Here is a 26043-nt window from a genome sequence, read left to right as displayed (position 1 = left end):
ATTTAGAGTATCAGCTGAAGATTTATATGTAGTAAACAGCGGATATTAGCCTTTGGCTTGAGAAGACCATGATGGGCGATCAATATCTCCCAACCCATTGATGGTGAGTGATGGAGAGATCTATTATTTAAAAATAAGGTATCAATTGAGTGAAATATGGCTCACATGAGCACCCACATACTTGTTATCTTGTGTAAGTCAGAGGCAGTATGTTTTTGAGTCGTTCCGTTCTTGTGAATTGGATATCTCAGGAACGCCTTATAGGAATTTCTTCAAACTTGGCACAAATGTCCACTTAGACTCGAGGGTGAACTGGTTAAATTTTGGTCCTCAAACTTGTGGTCACTGTGAGCTCATGTCAATCCCATTATTGTAAATGTGATTCCCCCTGGAATCTGTTACAGTTACTAAGAAAAAAATATGTAATTAAATTACAGTTACAAAGGAGTTGCACCTGAATATTGTCTTCGGGTTGCCTGGCAGAGATCTGCACTCTACTGAGTGCATTCCTCTATTTTATATTGTTACTCTTGTATTTTCAACCTTACTCTGCCTTGCTTGCACCTCTCTGTGTGGATGACTAACATGATCTCTGCCTGTTTTTCTCCCTTCTCCTCTTTCTGTATCTCTTTCTTTCTTCATCTCCCTCTCCCCCTGTGCCTCTTGGCTACAATCCAGACATCTGTAAAAGATAAACTTTGTCCCTCAATCAGACTGACCCATGTAAGAACCCCCTGAATATACCAAACTTGTGATTCAATCAAACAAGAAAGCAAACTGAGGCTGGCAAAATGCTGAACAGCAGCCGCCTGCCAACTGGCTCCAGGAGGGTGGATGGATTGGTGGTGGAGACTGGGGTTGAGTGGGGAGAAGGGAAGCATTTTGGGGATTCCCTTGCCTCAGTCAGAGTGCTGCAAAGCCATCCATCAAGTCTATTTTTATGGGACTAAAGAGCTAAACCACAAGCCTGGGGGGAGGATATTAAGGGCCTGACAATGGGAGCTGAGGCAATTGATCTATTTAAAACAGCCGTGGCAAAGCGGCAGTGCGATGCAAGATTTGTGGCGTTTTCATTTACTTCTGCGTTTTTCACTTCTTGATTAGATCTGGATGGCCTGTGGGTAAACATTGTCAGTAGATCCTATTTACTCCCTCTAAGGACCAAACTGTGAGGGAGTACAAGCATGTCTGTCTCTAATGGCTGCCCAACTGCCAACCTTGTTTGTCTGCCTTTTTTCTGCTTTTACGGCCCTTTTCAGGGCAAGGTTCCTCTCCCTGAGGATGTGAATACTTAAATGCAATGCCAACCCCATTAATTCACTGTTTACTTTTACTGTTATGCCCACTGATGTTATGTGCGCCATTAATTCAGTACACTATAACTAAGTTTGTATTATTTTAAATTGTGTCTTGTTTTTTTCATGTATATTACTCCATAATTGTTTATTAATGTTTATTTATGTGTATTTGGTTTAAATGACCCCCTTGAAAACAAGGTACTTGGCCTCAAGGGGTTTATCCTTGAAAATAAATGAGCTAATTTTTATGCGATTTTCAGATGTTAACAACAGCACTCTTGTTATTTTTTCATTCAAATACACATCACATGACCATATGGTCTTAAATACAGACAAAGCACGTAATTATTGCAGTAAAGCTACTCAACAATAGATGTTGACTCATTCATGAGCATTACATGCGTACACTTTTGACATGTCCTTGTCATGCATCAATGGCATCCTTGCATTGTGTCAATAAAACATGCAAAATACATGCAACCAGATGAAAATGAAAAAAAAATGTCACTGGAGCAACAGACCAACACTGTGTAATGAAGACAGCTGTACAGAGACATCTACAGTCTCCATGATACAGGAACACGGTGCTGAAGTGCTGTCTGACTGAAGCAATTCAGTTCCAGAATTCAGCGGTATGTTAATGAACAAATGTTGAAAATGCGTTCTCACTGGCTGACCTCTCACTGACCTGTCAGGAGGAAAAAAAAGTGTTAGGTGGGTGTAACATAAAAATATATACTCTGATGGATTGCAGGTGATTCCATTAAAGTCAATAAAATCCATGTCAATTCCACCTGGCAGCACATAATTTCTTGATTATAGGGTTGTGCTCAATCCTGCCACTGATGGCTGGAAACCAATCGGTGTTGGCACCAGTGTGCAGCAAGCTGTGATGCATTTATGGTGAAAAAGTACCAACCCTTTTCTCACATGCCTCCACTGGAAGGCCACCCTAAAGCACTGGCAGACTCGGGCTTATAGAGAGGGGTACCAGCTGCATGTGATGGGGCACCAGCACACTGAAAGATGTGATGCATTTATAATTAAACATTTCCAATCCCTGGTTTAGATTGATTTTTTTTATTATGTGACTTAAAGTACAGCAACAAAGCTAAGAACCACATCTGACCTCTTAGTAGCAATTAACTTTAAGTCAACTTTGAGGCACCCGCCCAGAGCTGTGAATGTAAGCCCCACGACCTGACCTGCACTTGTGATTGTGATTGACCTGTGCTCCTGCAGCTGTCCATGTATTTCTGTAGTGATGATGAGCCTTGCATGCAGCTATCAAAACCTAATGCTTTTTGAAACTCTTTACAAGCATCAAAAACCCATGACAATGTCCACAATTTGGTATCCTCCACTGGCTATTTTTGCCTTTATGTCATCAGTTTAGCATTCAGCTACTCCCATTAATTGGCAGGATGTGGGGTCAAAGGTTGTATCGTAGGCTTTCACAATAAAGTCCTGGCAGCTAATCAGGCTTGATATTACTGTATTAGGGGATATAAATGTTAAAATTATTGCAGTGATTTTCATTTCAGATTTCTCCTGGGGCAAAAACATATTAGTGTATTTTATGTTATAATATTGTTCTCATCTGCTGCCTGCCTTTAACTATTTAATTTGCGCCCATAGCCACAGCCATGAATTCATAGAAATATATTTTTTTACCTGCTGGACAACATTTTTGCAGGTCATCCGTTGGGTGTCAGCACAGGACTCTACAGCAGCTACTACACCTGTGTAATAAAAACAAACAAAACCACTGGAACAACTTCTAACATCAAACATGTATCTATACAAACTTGACAACATTCTGGTCAGTAGTTGCCAGGATCTTGTGCTTTCTGTTATTTCTGGCAGCATGCTGTTACATGTCATGAGGATATTTGCTCAGGGCAAACAGCCCTTGGGTACCGACTGCTTCTCAAGTCCCATCGCGTCTTACGGTCTCAAAACTGGATAAAGTGCTGCATGATACAGAACAGCACCAGTTGTATGCAGTAGGCACGGGCACACCAACATTTATGATGTGTTTATGGTGAAACAGTTACAATCTCTGGTTATTATTTTTTATTAATATTTTTATTGTGTGACTTAACAACGGCTACACCTCTGTAAAAAAACACAAACAGGAAAGTGTTAACTATTTAACTATTAGAGGCATGTGGACTAATTTTTGGCATGTAGGGCAGCCTGTATGGCACTGCATCACATTTTTTCCACTGGATGGGAATCTTTTAGAGGGCACTGCATATGTTTTCTGCACGAGAAAGACATATAATGTCTTCTGCATTTAAAGTGGAACCTAAGAGAACACTTTACCACGTTTTCCCAACTGGAGGAGCACCTTAGAGGGCACTTTATCCCATGAAACCTGGACACTGGGCCACCCTAAAGGCCACTTAATCATGTTTTACTAATCATAGGGGCATGCAAGGGGGGCTTGAGTACACCAGTAGTCCATTGCTAAATATCTGACTCTGACATGTTGACTAAGTTTGTGGACATTTGTTTGTGGAAACTTCATAAAAATTAATTTTCTGTCTTCCTGTTTTTTGTCTGTTTTGTTTTAATTTGTGATCAGCTAATTCAAGGACAACTCTGAAGTCAAAGTGCAAATACTGAAGGAAGAATTTTGGTACCAAATTAAGTGGATATTGTTGAATAATCCAGTAAGACGATTTGAGTGGCTGTTGTTACGGAAACAAGATGCATTGTTGTTGAGTTTTTTTTTTTTTTGGTTCCTTTCACAAGAAGCCCTCCAGGCAGAGCTTCAACCACAGAAAATCCTTTGAGTGAACATCAGAGGGGATCATTTTTCCTCGACAATTGAAAAAAAAACTATTGTACATGTACAATTTGAGTCTGTGTGTATACAGTTTTTCTTTTACTTTTAAGTCTTTCCTTTCTTCTATCTTACCTTTCCCTTTTCTTCTCTGTTTCACTTCAGATATGAATTGACTTTGGATTATACCAAAGTCCAATTATTGTTATGTTCCACTTAACTCTTCAAGTAACTCTTCATTTATGTTTTGCGAGTACCTAATAACCCAGAAAGTTTTGTTGTCGACAAATACTGGATTGTTGCCACAAGGTAAAATAGCCTACTTGCTCTGACCCTTGCTCTGGATGACGGGAAGGCTGAAGCACATAGCATGAGAAAACGGACCCAATGGTGGGCGAACGGCAAGTTCGTGAGATTTTGTGGGCGAGGAAACACCTCAGTGAGTAACATCGTTTGGTTTAAGAGCTGAAGTTAGACGGAGCTCGGCTCAAGAAGTTCGACCAGGACACAGTTTGTGATAACTATTTTACCCACCTCTCATCCACCGTGATTGGTGCAATACAATATTTTTAAGGTGCCAAGTATTATCGAACTTTGTACTCAAATCTTGAAAAAAAAAAAAAAAGACAATTTGGATGGTTATTCCACCAAAATGTTTGAAAATATGGCTGTATTACATGTCTGGTGTCTAATAAAAATAAATGGATAAAATGTTGAAGGATTATTTCAGAAAAACATGATGAAGCACCTAATAAAGTATGAAGAAAACTTAAGGGTGTGACAGTTGCACCATGTTAAAAAAAAAAAGAAATCGAACAGAGTGCTCTGTTGGCATTGGTACTGCTTTTTTAGAGCGCTAGTGTTGGTACTGGTGTCGTAACTTTGTAAATGATACACAGCCCTAGCGATTGGACAGCTTGATAAAAAACAACAACATTTTACCCAAAGTTGGGCATTTTTCAACTCTCAGCAAAAAAAAGGTCAGGCAGTCAATGCTCAAAATCAGCGGAGAATAGACGCTTGTTATGCTGCAGCCATTTGTAGCATTGTGTAAATAGGCAGTGCTCCCTTTGGAAATGATACAAAACATATGTTAACCTAAGCGGGTAAAAAAAAAAACAACAAAACAAAAAGAAAACACTTTTTTTACAAAGTGAGTCTGAACATAGCAGTGAGGTTTGGGGGAAGAATGTTTGCCTACTGTTTTGCCTACTACTACTGTCAGATATAAACCAGATTTCAAGCCTGATCACAATCTGCAGTGTTCCCAGAGGCCAACACTTCCCCATGATGGCACCAACATGCTAACCTGTTTGAAAAGGTGCGGCAGCAAATGATTCCTGTCATGATCCTGTGGACTTCAATTCTTAGCGATAACATTCAAATCAAACCAGTTTCCTTTTAACATTTTAGCACCTCTCTGAAAGGAGACACGCGGCTACGCTGCTCTGAATCAACACTGCTATGCTGTGTACTTCGTCATTAAAGGTGAAACAGTGAGGCCAAATCCGAACGTACAGTACGGATCCATCTTCCGCTTCTGGACGAGAGGACGGCTTCAAAGAAGTGCTGAGTGTCACTTCAAAGATCTCTTCATCTCCTTGAGGTTTCCTGTCTTCCCTCTCCTGTTTGGCTGTTCGGTGTTAAAAGTGTGTGTTTTAATCTTCAGCCTTGTAATCTTCTAACTATCCCTCCGTCGCCCCTTCCCACCCCTGGCTCACTCTGTTTAATGAAGGACTTTTTTGTTGTTCACTCAGAGGATGACACAAAATCAAAGATTCATCAAAGCGCGGATATGTTTCTTAGGCACCTTCACTCACAGGAGTGGACTGAATTGTCTGGAAGTTTACAGGAGGGAATAATGACACTTTTAAACTCTGTACTGTTGTTATATAAAGATATTGTTATACATGAGCGGCTTCTGAGAAGTATGGTATTTGAATAACGAGCAACAAATCTCTCGCCAATCAGGGTACCTTCTACCAGGTGTTTCATAATGTGATTTATGTGGGTTCGTCAGAGGTAATTTAACTTTTTTTTCCAGCCCTGATGATTGCCATTAGTGAGACCATTAGGATTTTTTATTTCAAATGAGTGGAGAAGGCAAGCAGACAGTGAATTCTGCTTCGGTACATTTCTTATTCACAAAGGAGGTGTTAAAAGACTCAAATACATGGCCCTGAGCTGACACTGACATTCTCAGACACAAATGTGGCCAGATGTAGGAGAAAAAGACTTATTACTATGCCACACTTTACACCTCACAGCTCCTAAAGTGGTGCTTCTACTCATGCAGCAAGGTTTTCAAGAACTCTGCCCATGGCTGTGGTTTATCAAGCAAAAAGACATATCAGCTGGAAAGTTACCCTTCATATATAACTTTGAAAATAACATAAAACATGTCACTTAAAATAAGCGCACAGAGACACCATCCTACAAACTGAAGCACAATAATTTTCTTATAAAACACATTTATAGTGAAAGCGTAACTTTGGTATTTTTTTTCAACCTGGATGTTATTTTCGCATCTAATGTGGTAAATTGAGGGTTTGTTTGATCAAGTCAGAGGTGTTGGAACGGTGGAAAGATGAGCCAAGACATTTTATTTTGTTTCCATTGAGTTTAAATGAAGATAACGATGACTTTAAATTACAGTTTTACAGTGTTTTTTACAATAAAACAGCTGATCTGACAACACCATCTTATTCTTTTCCAAAAAAAAAGGTCTCTCTCTCTAATGATCCTTTTCATGTTATCAGATACTTATAATAACAGTCTGAGCCTGTCAGTGGCAAAAAGTACATTTTATAAGCATTATAGCTTTATTGAGCTTCTGCCAGCTGCAGTGCTCTTCCCCGATAGAGAGGCAATAGTCAATGGTGAGAGACAAATCTTTTTTTTTTGGTCCATTTTGTCAACTTGAAACTTAGTCTTACAGAGACAAGAGGGTCACCATTTGTGGTACATTTGTCCTAGTTTAGTTTAGTTTTGTGTGACACACTCAGTGAGCCACATCGTCTTGCATAATAACGCCATCAACCCTAGAATCACTGTCTCTTGTCATGTTAACTTATCTCAAGTGTTTTATCCAGCAACTCCTGGTCCTGTTTTTCAGTCTGGAAGTGAAAGAACAAGCAAGACATGTTGCTTGTGTTACTACTACAAAAACACACAAGCACCGTAGCGTTAGCTGCTAATGTTGCTAAGGTTCTGGAAAGAGAAAGTCATGACGTCAATTACGTGACTGTTGGGTGTGTAGTCTTTCTAATAAGGCATTTTCACAGTCGCATAGTGAAAGAAACGGCAGCTTTCTTGACTTGTAAAATGATCTTTCAAATTGACAAACATCATTATGGCAAAAGTCAAATGGGACCAAAGAATAATTTTTCTCATGCTGCTGACTACTGTTCTTATTTTTTTATAAAGCAAGTTCCCATAGTGGTGAGAGGGAATCGACTTTGCCTCTCTATGCTGGACCAGTTTCAAAAAATGCTTTCCCTTTTAGTCACTTAGACACAAAAACATGGGGAAATAGGCTCCAGGTTGAAACAGTTACATTTTAATAGTTAATTAAAGGAATATTCACCCCTAAAAACAAAACAAACAAAGAACAATAGTAGAATCTCATATGGAAAAATAGATATTTAATCCATATGTATGTTTTGTTGTTTCACTGTTTGCTTTTTAATGAGTGTGGCATCCAGAAACAAAGCAGTGAACACCTGGTCTTAGTCCTTTAGATAGATATATGAGACATTTTACTTTAACGATTGCCTTCGCTCACAGTGAGAGAGCAGCTGGCTGATTGCCTTTTTTTTCACTGATAACTGGCGCCGCATCTCTGGGGGGAGTTTAATTTTCACTCACCAGCATCACAACTGTTCAGTGAAAAGTGCTTTCTGAACCAAGTCAGTCACTTTAGTCATTGACAAGCCGGGCCATCAAACTGAGTGTTATGGCTTTGTTAAAGCCTATAAATGTACTTGTGAGATTATGGAGCTGCCACTGTAAAGATGTAAAAAATGAGCACCTTTTCCCATAGAGGTTTCTGAAACTCTCCCGAGTCTAAATTAGCATTGTTTTCTTGTCCTCATACAACAACTTCTACTTGAAAATGTGCTCGTCTTTTATTGCAGTCCTGTGGCTTTTATGTTATAAACATCATAGGTATATCCTGGTCATTGGCAATTGCAGAAATAGATTATTGGAAACTGTTGCCAAGATAGGGATCCACCCTGGGTCTACCTCTCACTGTTCCCCAGGCTGTCATTGAGAAGTGTAAAATTCTCCATAATTTACATTTTAACACTTCCTGAAAGACACAGACCCATTAAGAGGCCCCCAGGAGGAGTTGCCTGCGGTTTATACTTTTATGAATCTTCCAGAAGGGTTTTTACAGGCTCTGCCTGGCTGCATGTGCCAGATAGCCCCCACAGCTACAGCACAGCATATAAAAAAGGAATGGTAATTAACGGAATAAACAACATTTCACTAAGGGATGTGGTGATAACAAAATTATCTGTGGTAGAGCAGACTATTTTTCAGGAAATTGTGGAAGGGCGGGCAGAGAAATTTGAGGTCAGAATTAACGTTCATGCATGGCATTTCTTGATGTTTTATTTGGTAATTCATTTTTCATGTTTGTAGCCATCCTATTTTTGCCACATTGATGGTCAATTACCATACAAAAATATAGCATGGGCAATTCATTATTAGGTTTCTAAAGTATGTCATATTATTGAGTTTAAATGTACTACGAGGAGTTTTTAACTGGTTATGAAACTGTCTCAATTTAATACTGACGCCTCCATATGACCTACATAAGCAAACAAGAATGTTTGTGTAAGAAAATGGTTATTTCTTTCAGGTTATTCTTAAAGGTATAGTTTGGGTTATTTAATAGGGGTTGTATAAGGTACTTAAGTGTTACCTACAGTAGATGACAGTTGACATGCCCCGAGTTTGGAGAAATAGAGAGTAGTACCAACGCGGGTATAACAACTGGTGAACCAGGTAAGAATGGACTCAAGCGCACGACTCGAGACAGTTCAGGTAAGTAATTCAGTCTTTCATGGTCAAAAGGTTGGTGCGGCACACAACAGGACAATCACTGGAGGCAAACAAATCCAGAAGGGATGAGGCAGAGGCAGGGTCAAAAAACAGGCAAAACCCAAAAACCAAGAAAGAGGCACAGGGAAACAAAAGGCTGGAACGTTAGAGACACACAGGGAGCTAAGACGAACTGGCACTGAGAGAAGACAAGACACACACTAAATACTGCGGTGAGGGGAAGGGTAACAAGGTACAGGTGAGGCTAATCAGGGCAGGGCAGACAATCAGACACAGGTGAAGCCATCAAAGGGGAGGGAAAACACACAGGGGCAGGAAGTGAAGTGATCTGAAACGAGAGGAGATGAGAGTTTCAAAATAAAACAGGAAACAACATGAATAAATGAAATAAAAACACAGCCTGAGAAATCTGAGCCATTGCAGCGGGAGCTAAGTAATAAATAAACCAATAAACCAAATATCACTCCCTCCAAACCGACCAAACTCCAAAGATGAAATAAAAAATCTTGACTCACAGAACACAGGAGCTGCTGCCCTTGTTCTGTTAGTTAGTTTGTGTTATTGTGTGACTTTGTTGAATCTAGACTATCGTGTTAAAACACACACAATAGCATGAGCAGCGCATTGTGAAGTCACACTTTAAAGGGACAGTTCACGCAAAAAGAAAAATTCAGTCATTATATACTCACCCTTGTGTCGATTGAAGGCCGTGTTTAGTTTTTTAATCCACAAAACACTGTTGAAGTTTCACAGAATCTCCCAAACAATGTGAATGGTGACCAGTTTTCAAACCAAAAGCGTACTTTTTGGCAAAACAGAAACATACTGTCTTCATATAGGGACTATTTTTTAAAGTGTAGTACAGAGCACTTACAGAGAGCTGAGCATTATGCTGTCACAGTGAAGGTGACCTTTAATCTTTAATAATTATCATAATTAAACATACTAATTTCTCCAACAAAACAGCAAACATTTTATTTCCACTACTTGCTTTGCATGAAATCAGCATTTTCTTTTACCTGGGTTCGAAGGTTGAGCACGAAAGTCTTTTGTATTTGACACTGGGGAGATCACACATTGTTATTGATACAGCTCACACAGAGAGGACATAATACACATAATACTGAAGCCCGGGAGCAGCTTCCACACATTTGTTTAAGCATCAAATCTGTGATACATCAGAGTCAGGAGGCTCTAAGTGATGTCTTTGGTGTTTGTGAACTCACTGACATCCAATGTCAACAATGTCAACACTTACCCCTCCGCCCTGCTCAGATTCTCACCTCATTATTCAGCGTTACAACTCAGTCCAAAGTCATTACAGCTCAGATCATCCAGGAGGAGGGAAGTGCAGACAACCCTTCCAACACAAGCTTGCACTGTTAGACATCCCTCCACTCCTTCCCTGGAGCGGTGCGCTCCTGATTAAACAGCATCTCTCAGACATGCTTTTCTCTTTCAAAGTCTTTTACTGTGCATTCCTCTCAAGGGGGCTGAGAAGGGAGAAGTCCTTCTTAAAAGTAGCCGGTTGGAAAATGGCACCAGGGAATGGGTTGCTGCTGAGATGAACGGCCAAACTACGTAGTGCGATTCTCCATGTCTTTTTGGAGGAAAACTACTTTGTTCTTCTGAAAAGGTAAACTGCATCTTGCTTCATCTTTCTTTCCTTAGACAAGACTGGCTGTCAGGGAACGGCAAGGAGAGCTAAGATTTACAGCACAGCTTCATGTTCATGTTCGTTTATTGCCATGTACACAGAAAGTACGGTGAAGCAGTCATTGGCAATGATATCCTTAGATGTCATTTAAATATATAAAAATATGCATAGAGAAAATCAAATAATGGAAATGTAATTACAATCTGAGACATACAATGTCCAGCAGCTAAATATAGGAACATAATAAAACATAAAATGAAATAAAGAAACTAAAGCACATAAAATATTATCCAGTAAAATGAATAAGCTGTAATGTAAATAGGTTGAGCTGTAATGAATATACACCACCGTCAAAAGTTTGGATTTGCCTGCCACAAAAGCTACACTCAGTACAGTCTGATGGCTCAGAGGGCTTCTCTGTGTTTTTGAATGGTCTTTCATGCTTTTATGTTGTAGAAAATCATCTTTAGAAATATATGTGATTTTGAAAGAAGAGTTTGCAAAAAAGTATGTGTTGTAAAAAATTACAATGACATCTGAGAGGGCAGAAAGAGACAAAGATCCCTTTGAGCAACAGTTGAATAGGAATATAAGAAATCATTGGTAAAATAAATCTGTGTGAATTTAAATATTTCCTGGGTTTTTTTTTTCAAATGGAATATCTTTAAAATGTAATTGAAGGTTAGTGAAGTGTTTGCACTATTGGAATGGGATCACAGAATATCGGCTGAACACGGGCTGACAAATCACACTTTATATGATTCAGTCCAACCACTGAATAGACTGCAGAGGACCTCGGGAAAAAAGGTTTCGCCAAAATATTTAGAGACCAGTTACAAGCATTATTGTGTTTAATAATGATTTAAAGTTCTTTAAACTTTTGGACTGCAAAATAAATTGAAAATCAAACGTCTATTCAAAGGAAGAAATGGTTACAGCAGTATTCTTCCCTGCCATGCAACACTGTGGAGACATCGACTAAATACAAATGTACAAAGTAGATTTATTCATCTTTTTACAACACATTGTATCCTGAGATTAAGTTGTAGCTCCTCTTTTGCTACTTTTAAAAAAATTGAAAGATATAACCATTTTATTATTATTCTTTTGGGGCCAAAACTATTTTCAGTGTAAATAACACATTTGGTGTTTGAATTGTATTCTTTTTATCTATGTTGTGATAGTCATTATTGAACAAAAGAAGAAAATCATCAATATATAGGTGAATCCAAGCTTCTGACCAATGAGAACAGTCCCGTTTTTCAAATAGGTTTGGTGTCAATGCCGTGTTTGTTTTCTGAAAGCTCCACCTTCACACTTGATAATATTGAAGTGCCTGAAAAAACAAATGAATATGGATACTTCACATTTGCCAGAGTCTGTAGTTCAATGTGATTAAACTCAAATTTAATGGTGTTTTACTGTCCATGCAAAGTATTACACGTAAGTATACAAGCTAGTTTTGTTCTTTGTGGTGATTGAAAGTTTGTCTGTCATGCTGTTGCATTTTTCTGTGTACAATGATCCTGATAAAAAAAACAAGACCTGAACCTTGTTTACCAACTGCTCCTTTCATGTTCTCATCAGTCAACCATTTGGTCCCAAGGATATTTTTTAAGTGCACCGACTGATAAAAATATATATTTATGATACCCTTTAATTCCTCATTGAAATGTTCTAGTCTGTTTTATTGTGTAACTTACACTGTCAAAGGAAAAAAAAAACAAATGCTCGAAGAATCTCATTTGACTACAGGGGCTCCGTCTAACGCTTTGAATCGTCTACTATCGGGGGCAGCTCTAATGCCTACATTTCATTACAAATGTAAAGCCCTTTACTCACCACTCCACATTCTTTATGGTGGTGGGATGGACACCACTGACCACTTGCAGATAACAGCACTGGCATAATTTCATCTATAAAGCTATACCGGGTGAACTTGAAGCTTACCTTTGTACCCTTTTCTGTGTCAGCTCTGGTAGTTACCAGCTACTCTCCACTAAGTGGTTGCTTTTTAATCTACCACAGGTTTTGACAGATCTGGGGAAAACTGCCTTTTCCGTCTGCGCACCTTAGGCATGAAATAATCTGCAAAAAAGATCTAAAATTAGATACTTCCATGGTCGAATTTAAGGGCATCATAAATAATGTGGTGATGGAAACACGGCTGTTTGAATGTGCTTGAATAGTTGTTCTTGTTTTATTGTGGACATTTGTATATCGTGTAAATGCTGCATTTTAATCTGTTGCAGTGTTGTACAGTTTCTACCTTGACCAGGTCTCTCTTATAAAGGATAAAATCTCAATGGTTAAATAAAAATAAAATAAAAATAATGTTGGTGGCTATTGATTGGTTAGGGCTAAACTAAACAAAATATAACAAAAATGAACAAGGACTTGGTCAACATGAACAAAATCCTTGCATTCTAAATTGCATACTTCTTCTTTTTACTTTTAGTACATACTGCAGCTGCCCTTAAAAAGTATGAACTGTTTCAGTAAATATGTATACGATCAGGTCATACTTCCTTACAAGATGGCACCCTGAACTTTGACCCTCTTGTTGATGCATCCATCACAAAGGATTGTGGGTCAGAACAGGCAGAAAAGCATGCTGGCTTGCATACTACAAAATGGGACCAGACGCAGCAGGACATCCTGGTATTTTTGGCATGCTGCATTTGACGTACTATGTACAGGGAGGTGCTAAATCTTTTTTCTGGCATACTAAATAGTATGGTAGTATGGGTATTGGAACACACAAAATGTCAGGCTGAATGCGTGAAGGGAAAAAATGGCAGCTCATCTGATTATCAGGTTAGTTCATCAGTTAATTATGTTTTTGAAATTATGAAATATAAAGTGGAGCCAAACTGTGAAATAGCTTGGACATGGTGGTGCAGCGGACAGTCTTTCATTTGTGAGCCAATACTCCTCCCAAACTGCTCAGGGAGAAAGTACAAACAGGATTCCTGGAGGCTCCTCTGAAGTGTATTAGCTATTCATCTGCTGGGATGCTGGTGTGATACATATGTGTTATACACATGTGGCACATAGTTCGCATTAACCAGATACTGGAATGCCAAATTAAATCACTTTGACCAGAGTTGCTCCTGCTGCTGCATCACACAGACTGAAAGATTAACAAATCATATGATGTAAAGGCATGGCTCCTGGAATCCAGACTTGTAATTATTTGAAATATCAATACATAAAACACATATTCACACTACACATATCCTGGTCTCACTCTAAATCTAACCTTTATTCTTTTGGGAATGAAAACGTGCCTCAACTGATATGATTTTTTTTTTTTTTGCAGTTTTTTCAGACTTTTTCCCCATTTATCTAAAATGAAACAGGTATATAAAGCTACAGGCATTCCAAGATAAAAACAAATGTTTACACTTCGCCCAGAGTGTAGCAGGTGAAAACAATACTGTTGAGGCTAAATGACATTGTATGCTCAGGTCTAGCTCATGGCAGTGCTACGCTGTTCTCATTAAGCTGTGCTTCCTTCAGGTAAACATGGCTTTCTGCCACCACAAACATTTCATTATACATCATCGTTTTACAAAACCAGATGCTAAAGAACACAACTATTCAGTATAGCAAACTATAGTCCTTAAAGGCAGAAAAAAGTTAGCCATTTTTCGCTTAACAGGAAATTTCTCTGAGAGCTACTTATGCTTCATTTCCCAGAAGCATCTTATTGCTGAAATGATCATGGCCATATTCAAAGAATTTGGATAATCTTAGCCTTAAGATGCTTTGGGGAAATAGACCCCGGACACTGAATATGCCCTTCTAGGAGAAACAGAAAATATCATAATAGAAGAACACTAATTGAAAGTGTAGATGTGTTCATGCCAGTTAAAAATAAATAGTATTTTTCTAATATAGTCCCACATTTACCAGCTAAATCCAAATGCTGAGGTGGACATCCTGAAGTGGCTAAAGACAGAAACATAGAGCCTGGATTGTTTTTTCTATTAAAATAATGAGGAAATGTTGCACAAGAACTGCTCTAAACATGTTTTATGAGCTGTAAACTACATAATATGACTGTACTGTAATGAAACACATCAAGGCTGGTGTTAATATTGACATGTTGTTGCATATTAATAAAAATCTGCAATTGCAATTGGCTTAGCATGCCTGTTTTAAATCAGCCCTAAACCTTACAAGGCCAATGCTGATGTAGACTCTACCATTTGGGACTTATTTACATCATTGAATTCATATTTTTTTAAAAAAAAAGAATGTTAATGCCTTCAAGGCATGAGGACAGCGGCCCACCTCACTGAGCAACACTGCCTCGCACACCCATCACAACCTCTTCTTATAACTCACCTCCATCCTCAGCCTGTCAGCCCTTTGCTCCTTCTTTTTATTAACATTTTTCAAAAATTATGAAGTGGGTGGGGTTTTGTCCAGATCTGCAGGTTTCATGTATCGGGGAGGTGACTGTGACCACTGAGCATGACAGGGCAGGAGTGAGAGGGAATTTAAACTGAAGATTTGGAGGAACAGAAACCCCTTTGAGTGAATGTCTGCTATTGATAATGCAATATGTGTGGTTTGTTTTGTTTGTTTCTGTTTTTCATATATTTAAAATATATATTGTGCACACTGCTGCTGAATGTGATAATACTAATAAAGAAAAAAAAAGATTAGGGAAATATCATCAAGACCTTGGTTTACAGAAAAAGTAAGACGTGACTTGAAGCACAAGACGCACTCTTATTCAACGTAAACCACGATCTTTCCTTTACTTACCAGAGTGCCTTTGTTACTTAAAAATAACCACAGATAGAAATCAAGATGCAAACTCCAGTTTTTGGTGTCAAGGTCCTGCACTTTGTATGTCCACCATCTCCTCCTTGCAAATCCAGTGTAGTAAATGTTTTTTGTTTACTCAAAAAAAAACAAAAAAAAAACATTGCTTCCAAACATAATCTTTGTCACAATTATGTTTGTCACCACAGCAGAATTTGGAAACCAAATGTAATTTTGTAGAAGACAGGGCTGATCCAGTAGTAAAAAGCCAACACACAGACCGTGTCTCCGAGAAATTGCACTTATGTGCAACTAATTTGCACCAGTAAATACATTGTGGAGGAAAAAGTTTTTATCAGCATAATGAAGAAACATTGATCATTACAAAATAATTTAAGTCAATTAACAATATAAACTATTAATTCTTGGGACCAGGGATTGAGAGGGCACGTTTGTTGTCATTCAGATATATTTGGAAAGCTAGCCACTCACCTGCTCACGAAGTGTAAGTTTTTGTCTTTAATTTATTTGTTTCTTCATGACATAAGGTAAGAAAACTGAATGGGACTTGAGCATTGGACTGTGTGCAGAGCAAACCCTCCATGTTGTATCTAAACTGCACTCGGCAGTGGTCTTCTGAGGAAAGTCATAACCAGAGGAGAAATCCTTCACCCTGCTTTAACGAGTAACGAGTACATGGGTGCTGTATGTCAAGGAATGTTTACAGGTCCTGCTCGCAGTTTCCCATGATGACTCTGCAAAAGTCTGGGGTGTCATTTCCTTTTCCACTGACAACCTTTAGAGAGAAATAAAAATAGCCATAAACAGCCAATAAAAACACACGACGGTGGATAAATTCTGTTTTTAGAAATGTGAAAAAAAAGAATCCATATAGAAGTACGTATAGATTTGTTTTCTTTATTCAAATTCAATTAGTTTCACCAGCTGTCGTGTCGCATTCGCTGTCACTGCTCTTGGATCTAAAGAAAAAAAAAAAACTGACAGTGCCTGTCTGGCCCATCGCCACTGAAGATAACAGGTTTTTGTCACAGAGGGTGCTTTGACTTGTCACAGCAGAGGAGAGGCACAGGTATAAGTTCACTTCAGGTCAGGCACAGAATCCATTAGAAGTATAACTAATAACTGTAATTAATGATGGCTCTGCTCCATTTACGTGTCAAAATCAGACAGCATGCATGGACAGCAGCACATTTAAACTGAATGCAGACATTATTAATGTTATTAGCTACACCTGTGAATTAAAAGTCACGGTGATTTAGAAAAACCTGTAACATTTAGAGACACGTTTAGAATTTAGCCTTCTGCTGAATGTCAAAACTGATTCTAATATGATTTTTACACCAAAATTAGCATGTGCAGGTTTTTTAAACGCAGCTAAACCTGCAAAAAAAATAGGCGATTGACTCCTTTACCATTGCAAGTAGATGAGTTTGTCTGTTGTTGTTGTTTTGTTTTTTTCAGATGTGTCACCTTCAACATCACAAACACGCTGGAAAGACTGAACTCCTGTCTGTGCAGGAGGTGGTTTGAAATGTAGTTTCTCTCCTGTGTCCCTGTTTGTTCTTTCAGGAATCAGCATTATTTGACTGTTTTTATGTTCGCTTTCAGCTGTACAGGAGGTGTGTTCAGGTACTGCTGAACACTTCTTGAATGTGGTGCTTCATAATAAAAGCATTTAAATAATAAAATATTGGCAGACTTTTATCTTTAATAATTTATGGGTAGTTAAATGAGTTTATCCACTGGTTTACGGCTGCTCAGCAGCTCGTCATCAGTTAAAGGACACACCTCCGAGTGGGAAGCCACTGCCGGGCTGGGCTCACATGTTGGGTCAAACCAAGCCAAGCCAGCACATGTGGATAAGGGCCAAAAATAAAAAAAAAAGAAAATGTGTGTGTCCACCCAGGTGTCATGCTTTCATTACTGCCGATCAGAGCAGGAGCTAGAATACACACTTGACTCCGAACACTGATTGTACCCTTCCTACCTGGAGACAAAAGCCAGATGTTAAAGCCTGTTAATATCTTTTTTTGTAATGGAAAAGGAACAGAATGGAAAAGAGAAAGTAGGGTTGGAGAACAGAGCAGGAAATGAACTTGCCTTGCAGCTTCACATTGGGTTCATGCCGGAATATCTGCTTCCACCTTAGCAAGCTCACAAAAAAACCTCTTGGTCAGAGTAGCTTCACGAGCACAAAAATGATCCGAAGTGAACCATAAACTGTACTTCAGTCATCAGACTTCTTCTCAGTCGAACCTTTAGGGAAGACTCTGAAAACAGTTTATTAGGTAGTTTACTCCACTATCATATCAAGATGAAAATACAGAAGGTGTAAGGCAACACTCAGCGTAATGGCTAAATGCTGATGCTTTAATTGTGAAAGCAATATCTTAAAAGCAGCAGAAGTCTCTTATTAAAAATCAATACGTATCACTTCCATCAAATGTCCCATCTTCATGATTTATTTATTTATTTATCTATTTTGTAGAGCGTTTGCGGTACATGGCCAGGAGACTCTGTTAGCAAAAACTGTGTGCATGAACCTGGTCATACCGCGCTTAGCACAATCTTTGGTATTTCCAAAAAGTATTTGCTTTGACCTTGATTGCGTATCTGCCTTTTGAGATATCAACAGCAAACAGTATGTCAATCATTAAAACGACATAATTCTGCCATAAACCGACTGATTCATCCACTTATTCACCCAAGGATGAAACCTTGGACAAATGATTTGTTTTCTGGTACCAAGTTGATACTGAAGCATCACCTCACTTGTAACCTATCAGCATCTTTTAAATTTTTCTGTGATGGTGATTATTATTATTATTTCTTCTTATTCTGTATATATATTGAGTGAAGATGTAAAGAAAGTAATCTTTTTGGTCTACACCTTTTCTTATTTTCTGTCATCTCTTCAATCACCATTTCATTTAGCAGACTGTGAACTTCTGCACATTCAACTTCTGCCCTGGTGAATACTTTGCACATTCCTGCACAAAACTGCCCAGCTCTTTTTCTATGTTCTATTTATGCTCTTAACTTGCAGGACTTTTCACCCTTAGAAATATGGGTTCTAAAAAGGTTCTCCCTGAAAGGCAGCCAGGAGGCAAATTGTGTTTCTCGCAATCATCTTTTCTCTGTCTTATGAGAAATAAATTAGCTTCTTATTTTGAGCTTACCTCTTATAGGGAGCTCTGGGTGGAATCTTTCACGGATGGTTGATCTAATCCTTTATGTTGGGTTCTATGGAGAACCCCTCGAAGGGGCTCTAGGTTGACTCCAAAAAGTGATTAGAACCAAAAAATGTTCTCCTATGGGGACAAGCTGAAGAACTCTATATGTTTCTAGTTAGCTAGTTAACCTTTATCTTTAAGAATGTCCTTTATATTTTTCTACTATTCAAAATAAACTAAAATAATAACCATGTTAATAGAAATAATTTAGGCAACAGTATGATTCCTTCTTTGTTTGCTGTTGCAGATTAGTTTGATCTAAAAGCTGCATGGAGCTTCACAGATGATTCTCAGACAAACCGGCAGCATTAGCATCCCTTCAGCATTTTAGAGAGTCAGTCGATTCAGTGGTTTTACAAAAAGTCCTGCAGTCCTGAATCATCTTTTTTTCTTTCTGAGACAAAATCATGCACATGCACATAACAAATGACCAAGAGAGCACAAACTTTCACATCTAAGACTTCTTTTCACCTTGTTTCCAACCACTTTGCACTTTGTTACTTTAATTTGCAGATTGAAAGAGAATCAATACTGATTAGTGTAAAGGAATTTCAGAATGTCATATTTCATTAGTAGGTGAAATTTCAATGTATTCTCATAAAATCTCATAAAAGAAAAAAGTTTCCAGGACATCATGAAAACTTCTTAATGTAAAATAAGAAAATTTAATTTCTTGCATGTGCACAAGTTCTTACACATTTAGATTACACTTTCTAACAAGTAGCTATTTTTTCCTGAAATTTCAATGTAGCTACATAGCGAAGGTCCAAAGTGATGTCAGGTTATTAATTAGACATTGTAGACTATTAAAAATCATCTTCGAATCGCAAGTAAAAAAAAAAACAAAAAAAAAATCACTTTTGAACGTAACATCTTGTCACTGGTGACTGTAGTCATTTTTTTAAATGCCTTTTCTGTGGAAAAATGTTGTGACGTTATTTTCTGCTGTTTTCTACCTTTCCTGGATGTGATTATATAAGCAGACAGCTCATTCATGCATCTTTAGAACTACCCCTGTGCCACAGCAGTTGTTTACACCAGCATCCTTTTTTCTTTTCCAAGTTACTCTGAAAGACACTGCAAATGTCTTAGCCTCTGCAGTGTACTGCGAAAACTGTTTGTGAAACTTCCTGAAGAGGGGGAGGTTTGAAAGAGAAACAGAGAAGGTTACAGAAATCTTTAGATTCTAAAAAGCGTCTACTATCACTCAGCCTGCTTTCATAGAACACCGCCAAAATAAAGGTAGAAAAGGTAGAAAAATCTCCCTGTCCAGTCGACAGAGAGTTAGCAGAGTAGTATGGATGGCCATGTCAATACAACTGGCTTTGTGTTTTATGGCCATAACAGCTCACCATCCATCCTTGGTTTACAGGTTATTGATTACAGCAGACTCAACATCATGTGAATTCTATTTGTGCCCTTGGCCACGATGCAGAGTAAAAACATAACTGCCCATTAAATCTTTTCTCAGAGCTCCAGAAAATCCTAGTGGGCCTTTAGAAAAGCAAATCCTCAAACTGTTAAAGCATCTGATCTGCCGTTCTACCATTTTTTTTGGGGGGGGGGCACCAAATAACAAGCTAAATCAGAGCATATTTGTGCTTAAGCAAACACAGACAGTGCATGACAGTGAAGGCAGTGTCACAATATCATAAAATACTCAATTGTTGCTGCAAAAGTCTATAAATGACTCATAATTAAATTTGTGGAAAAGAGTCACCTTTCTTTAATGTGTGTCTACAAAAATATTGTGAGAGCTGTAAGTCTTTTTTTTTCTCTAATGATGGATCTACTTTTTGTTGAAAACATTTTCTTATTATGTGCTCATAGTGTATTTACAAAAGACCGCTGAGTTTTGCTGCACACTAATGTTACTAATGTATCCCCCCTTTGGACTTATTGATATTTTATTATTTTGCAACAGTGAATTACCGTGAAGGAAACAGGGGCTTTTTAAAACATATAACACTCTCATCTTTCAAACCTAATATCAGCCTAAGCACCATATTTTTTCAGAGAGAAATTAATTAATATAAAATCATATATGACATAATTAATGATAATAATAGAATGATATAGAATGCTATAGCGCCACATTTTTTCGACTTCTGTTTCTCACTAGTTCATAGAATACATTCAAATCTAACTAAACTATGACTCTTATAATCTTTCCTCGCGCACGTCAAGGAGGCGTGTCCTGTTACTGTGGAAACAACAGAACTGTCAGTCAGAAATCAGTAATTATGAAGCTGGACAAATTTTTAAAATGATCGGCTGCTGCGACAAATTAAGTAAATGAAAAACAAAAAGTAAAAGTAAGGAAATACAACAACGAGCATCTCCAATATGGCTTTATTGACTTGGACAGGCAGCCAAAATGTCTGATATGCCTGCAGTATCCTGCCAGTGAGGCAATGAAGCCTGCCAAACTGTGTTTTATTTATGCAGTAAGAGTGAAACACTTTCTCTTAAAATCTGTTCCCCTGTATGTTCTGAAATGCACCTCAAAATGTCCCTGTTCTCTTGATTTGCCTTTGATATTTTGTTTAGGTACAGCGTTACTTGCAGCTAACTGAACTGATGTCAAGTTGCATTGTTTTATGGGTATTCTGTGATGAGATGGTGCAAATATTTTAAATTCTTGTCCACATAATAATCAAATACATTTCTCTTGTGTTTTTTCTTTCATATAACTAAGACTATAAAAGTCTAAAAATAGGCTACGTCAAATTATTCCAAGGGTCACATGAGGAGGTCCCTGATATATTCTCTATATTGTAATGGGTCTCTAGCTGAAATAAAGAAAAAGAGAGAACCTTTTGGTATAAAACAAGTTTCCTACAGTGGTGGACTTCTACTTTTTGCTGTTTGGTAATTTAACTGATCGTAGTAATTAATAATTTAGGAATATAAAACATGTCAGCTAAAATAATAAACATCCTTTCTTCAAGTCAAGAAATCAACATAAAGTAATAATAGAACCCACTGTTCTATTAATATGTCAGCTGCATATTCCTCTGTTTACTAACAGATCTCCAGTTAATTAATAAAGTACACCTACATGCAACAGAGAGAATATGGGACCTTTCGGGACTCTGCTGCTCTGGGGCCCTGATGAAACTGTCCTCTCTGCAGAATTAAAGGTCCAGTATGTAAGATAAATGGGGATTTATTTGCAAAATATGGAATCAAATATTCAGAAGTACGTTTTCAATAGTGTATAATCACCTGAAAATAATAATAGTTGCGTTTTCGTGACCTTAGAATGAGCTGTTTGTATCTACATGAGGCACATTCCCTCTTAAATGGGGGCTGCACTGTTGCACCGCCATGTTTCTCCAGTGGCCCAGAACAGACAGACCAAAAACTGTCTCTAGAAAGGACTTTTGGTGTTTTTTCTGAGTTTTCCAGCCACCATAGACACTCACACGTTTGGATGAGGAGAGTGAGGAAACGTTTATAATCTGTGAGCTCACCATTAAATGCCATTTAATCCTACACACTGGGCCCCAGCTCTAATCACTCTTATCATAAGATTGAAAAACTTTTAAACTCCCCACTGCTTTAAACTGATCACGTCATCATCAAGTATTTACCACTTTTTGAATATCTATTGTCATATTTCCGTATTATCCCTGAAGTGATCAGCATTGTACCCTAGACTATATTGTCTCTTTCATGTGTTTTATGTCTTATGCAAAGCCGAAAGAAAAAGATTTAAAAAAATAAATAAAAAAATGTCCCTTGCCTGCTTTGCCATCTGCAGGACATGTACAATAACCAAAGCAACCAGCTGTGCTGCAAATGATCATATTCACTGTTTACAGAACATTTTCAGACTGCATTTCTGGAGCGTTAAAAATATGCTAGTGGGTATACAAAAAAGGATGCTGAGGTGTATTTCACATCCTGTAAAAACAACATTTAGTCTACAGTGGCTTTGGAGGAGCTTTTGTCAAGAAATAACCCTAATAATGCCATCAGTTCCAAACTGAGGGTGTGGAGTTTAAAAGACATGGTTTTTTACCAGGAATGGAGGGTCACTTTATAGTTTTGTTGTGGAGAGGATGGGAAAAAGTGTTTCTGTAGCTCAAAGCTTCGGTGTCTAAGGCTTATGGGGATTTATCTATCTTCACACATCTCTGGCAATCATTGCTGTTCTGTTTGTGTTTCATTTTCTTCCTTTCTTTGTTCTGTAAAGCAGCCTTGGGTTCCTTGAAATTAACTATAGAAAATAGTTATTATTATTATTATTATTATTATTATTATTATTATTATTATTATCATTATTATTATTGACAGAAATGGAGTATAATATTCATGAACATATTTTCATTACTGTATAATCACCTGAAAATAAGAATTGCGTTTTCGTTACCCGAGAATGAGTCATTTGTTTCTACAGAGAGCGCGGTTCACCACCATGTTGTTCCACCATATTTCTACAGAAGCCCAGAATGGACAAACAAAACACTGAGTTTCTTGGCTTGTAGTTTGTCCTACATACTTGTAAGAGGAGGGTGACACAAACTTGCAGTATGCATGTGCACCACCAGATGCCACTAAATCCTACAGACTGGTCCTTTAACCCATACTAGCGACAAAAAGAAATCATCTTTAACCAGTGTTGTATTAATCTGTTTCTCACGAGTCCCCAAACTTTATGGAGGCGTAGTACTAAATAGCCCGTTTACTCATCTATTATTTACACTAATAAAACCCACACTCTAAGTGGTAGATAAGCATCTCATTGTGTTTTGATGAAGAGACCTAAACGAGGATAACTTTAGAGGTGATCTGTGTTTATTCTGACAGAAAGAGGCAAATAACATCCTTCAGTCAACTCTGATCATACAGTATAACTCAAGCCCCCATACAAATAAAATACACAGGAATATGTTAGCACACTACACAAAAAGTTTAAGCTAGCAAGTAAACTTAAAAATGTGACAACGCTGCTTACCTCTCCCATGGAACAGCAAAAGGAGAGAGGTGATGCAGGAGACACCCTGGAAATGAACATATGGCTACAGAGATTGGATGTCAAACATATTGGCTATGAAGGCCTAAATGTGTAAGGTTTTTACTACATACTGAAAATTTATATTGACTCTTACACATATTACTGCTGTATAATGGGGTTTGTTATACTAATAACATTAATAACAAGATAGAAGATAAAAGAAACCAGTCTTAGCCTATGTCGTGATTTGGAAAGCATGGCGGTACAATGAGTGAGTGTTTTTGAGTAAACAAAGTTGTGGTCAATAAAATATCCCTCACACATACTCAAGTTGAAAGTACAGTAAAAACAAATGTTTTCTAGTACCAGAAGGAATGTATTAAACCAAGGTCAGGGTTAGACGACAATGTCTGCATACTCCCTCCTTTGCTCTATCTTTGTTTTAAACACACACAGACTCACAAACCTATCAATAATCGCTGCATCATTTTTTTAAGGTATAGAAACACTCTCTCATTCTCTGATTTCCTATTCCTCTCATTCCTCCCCTCTGTCCCTGTTGCTAACAGAGAACAACATGTTTTTATGAAGATCAGTTGCTGGCACTGTAGCACAGTTGCAGATTCAGCAACAACACACAGCCGTTCACCGATAAATCATAACACACACACATACGCACACACACACACACATCACGGTGTTGGCTGAGGCCTTCACCTGATGAAAAATATACTACAGGAGATGTGGGAATATTACATATACTGTTCTGTATGTGCATACATGCATACCATTAACATCTGCCAGTCTGCCATCCTTATAAAGCAAACAACCGGCATCGGAGGCAAACAGATTTCCCCTACATCTGCACGCATCATCGTAATGCCACGCAATGCCAGGCAGCCAGATGGCAGCGAGCGGCAGCTGAACAGAACAGATCAGGTTCTGAACTGTGGCTCCTTCCTGTCTTGCTCAGAGTGGTAACACAGAGGCTCATGGGAGATCGCACAGGCAGTAGGGCCAGGCGGGTTCTCCTCATGAGGTGAGGAGCAGACCACCTGTGTCAGTGGGGTGAACGAAGGCAGCTGAAGAGTGTGTGGGTGGGTGACTGTGTGTGTGTGTGTGTGTGTTCATTATGTAAGAGCGAGTATAAAGTGATGAATGAGGAGATCTTACAGTATGCAGGAATACAGCCAACAAAATAGGAAATTACATTTTTCCTCTTATTTATGCAGAGGACAGCAACAAAGTAAGAAGGAATTTAACTGATCGTTTTATCTCCGCTTGGTGTAAGTGTTGAGGGGATCATGTGATTGCTTGTGTTTGTGCAGCTAATTTTCACAGTCAGAATTTTTTTTAAATCCATTTTTTATGGCTCCATGCTTGAAACAACAGTGGCCAGAGGCGTGACGGTTTTCAGTTGTCCCATTCTTATGAATGCAATACTTGAGAAAATTTATTCAAATTTGGCACAAACATGCACTTGACATGGAGCCATGTCACGAACGTTGCAGACAATCTGTAGGTCTAACGATCATGCACACGCTCACACATGCCCATTCTCACACACTCTCTCACGCACACATACGTGATTATATAATCACAGTTATGGCCAGATTTCACACAAATGTCTCAGAGATCACTAGCAGTGCTGGAGAGTAACTACTTATATCTAATTATATTACAAATTAAAAATAATTGTGATCCGTTAGCTACCGACAAAAAATATGGAGTTAAATTACATTTTCTAATCAAAATGTTGGTGATTACAAAGGAGTTTACATCTAAACAGTCTTTTCAGGTTGCGTGGTGGAGATCAGGACTCTACTGGGTGCACTTCTCTAGTTACACTTCAGATCTGCGGCATGTTTTTGGGCATTCTGTATCTCACGAGGTAAACACACACACGATATATCTGCAGCATTAAGAAGTTCTGAATAAATTCCTTCGACAGGAAACTATTTGATGTCGAGTCCAAAGGGGCCTCATGGTTCAGAAACCACGGAGGTTTATAATGTTGTCAAGTGTGCAGGAGGTGCACCTCCCTTCATTTTTCGAGTATCAACGCAAGTAAAAAAAAAAAAATGCTTTGGTGCCACACACTTACACACACACACACTCGCATGCACACAGTGAATGCTTCATTAAACTGCATCTATCCTCCCAAATGTGCCTCTATAAACCCAGAAGGGAGGAATACAGACGGAGATGAAGACCAATGCGTTTCTGTGGCA

Source organism: Lutjanus erythropterus, chromosome 2 (genome assembly GCF_056507025.1).
Source record: "Lutjanus erythropterus isolate fLutEry1 chromosome 2, fLutEry1.hap2, whole genome shotgun sequence".
NCBI lineage: Eukaryota > Metazoa > Chordata > Actinopteri > Lutjaniformes > Lutjanidae > Lutjanus > Lutjanus erythropterus.
Note: the sequence above shows the minus strand (reverse complement) of the source record.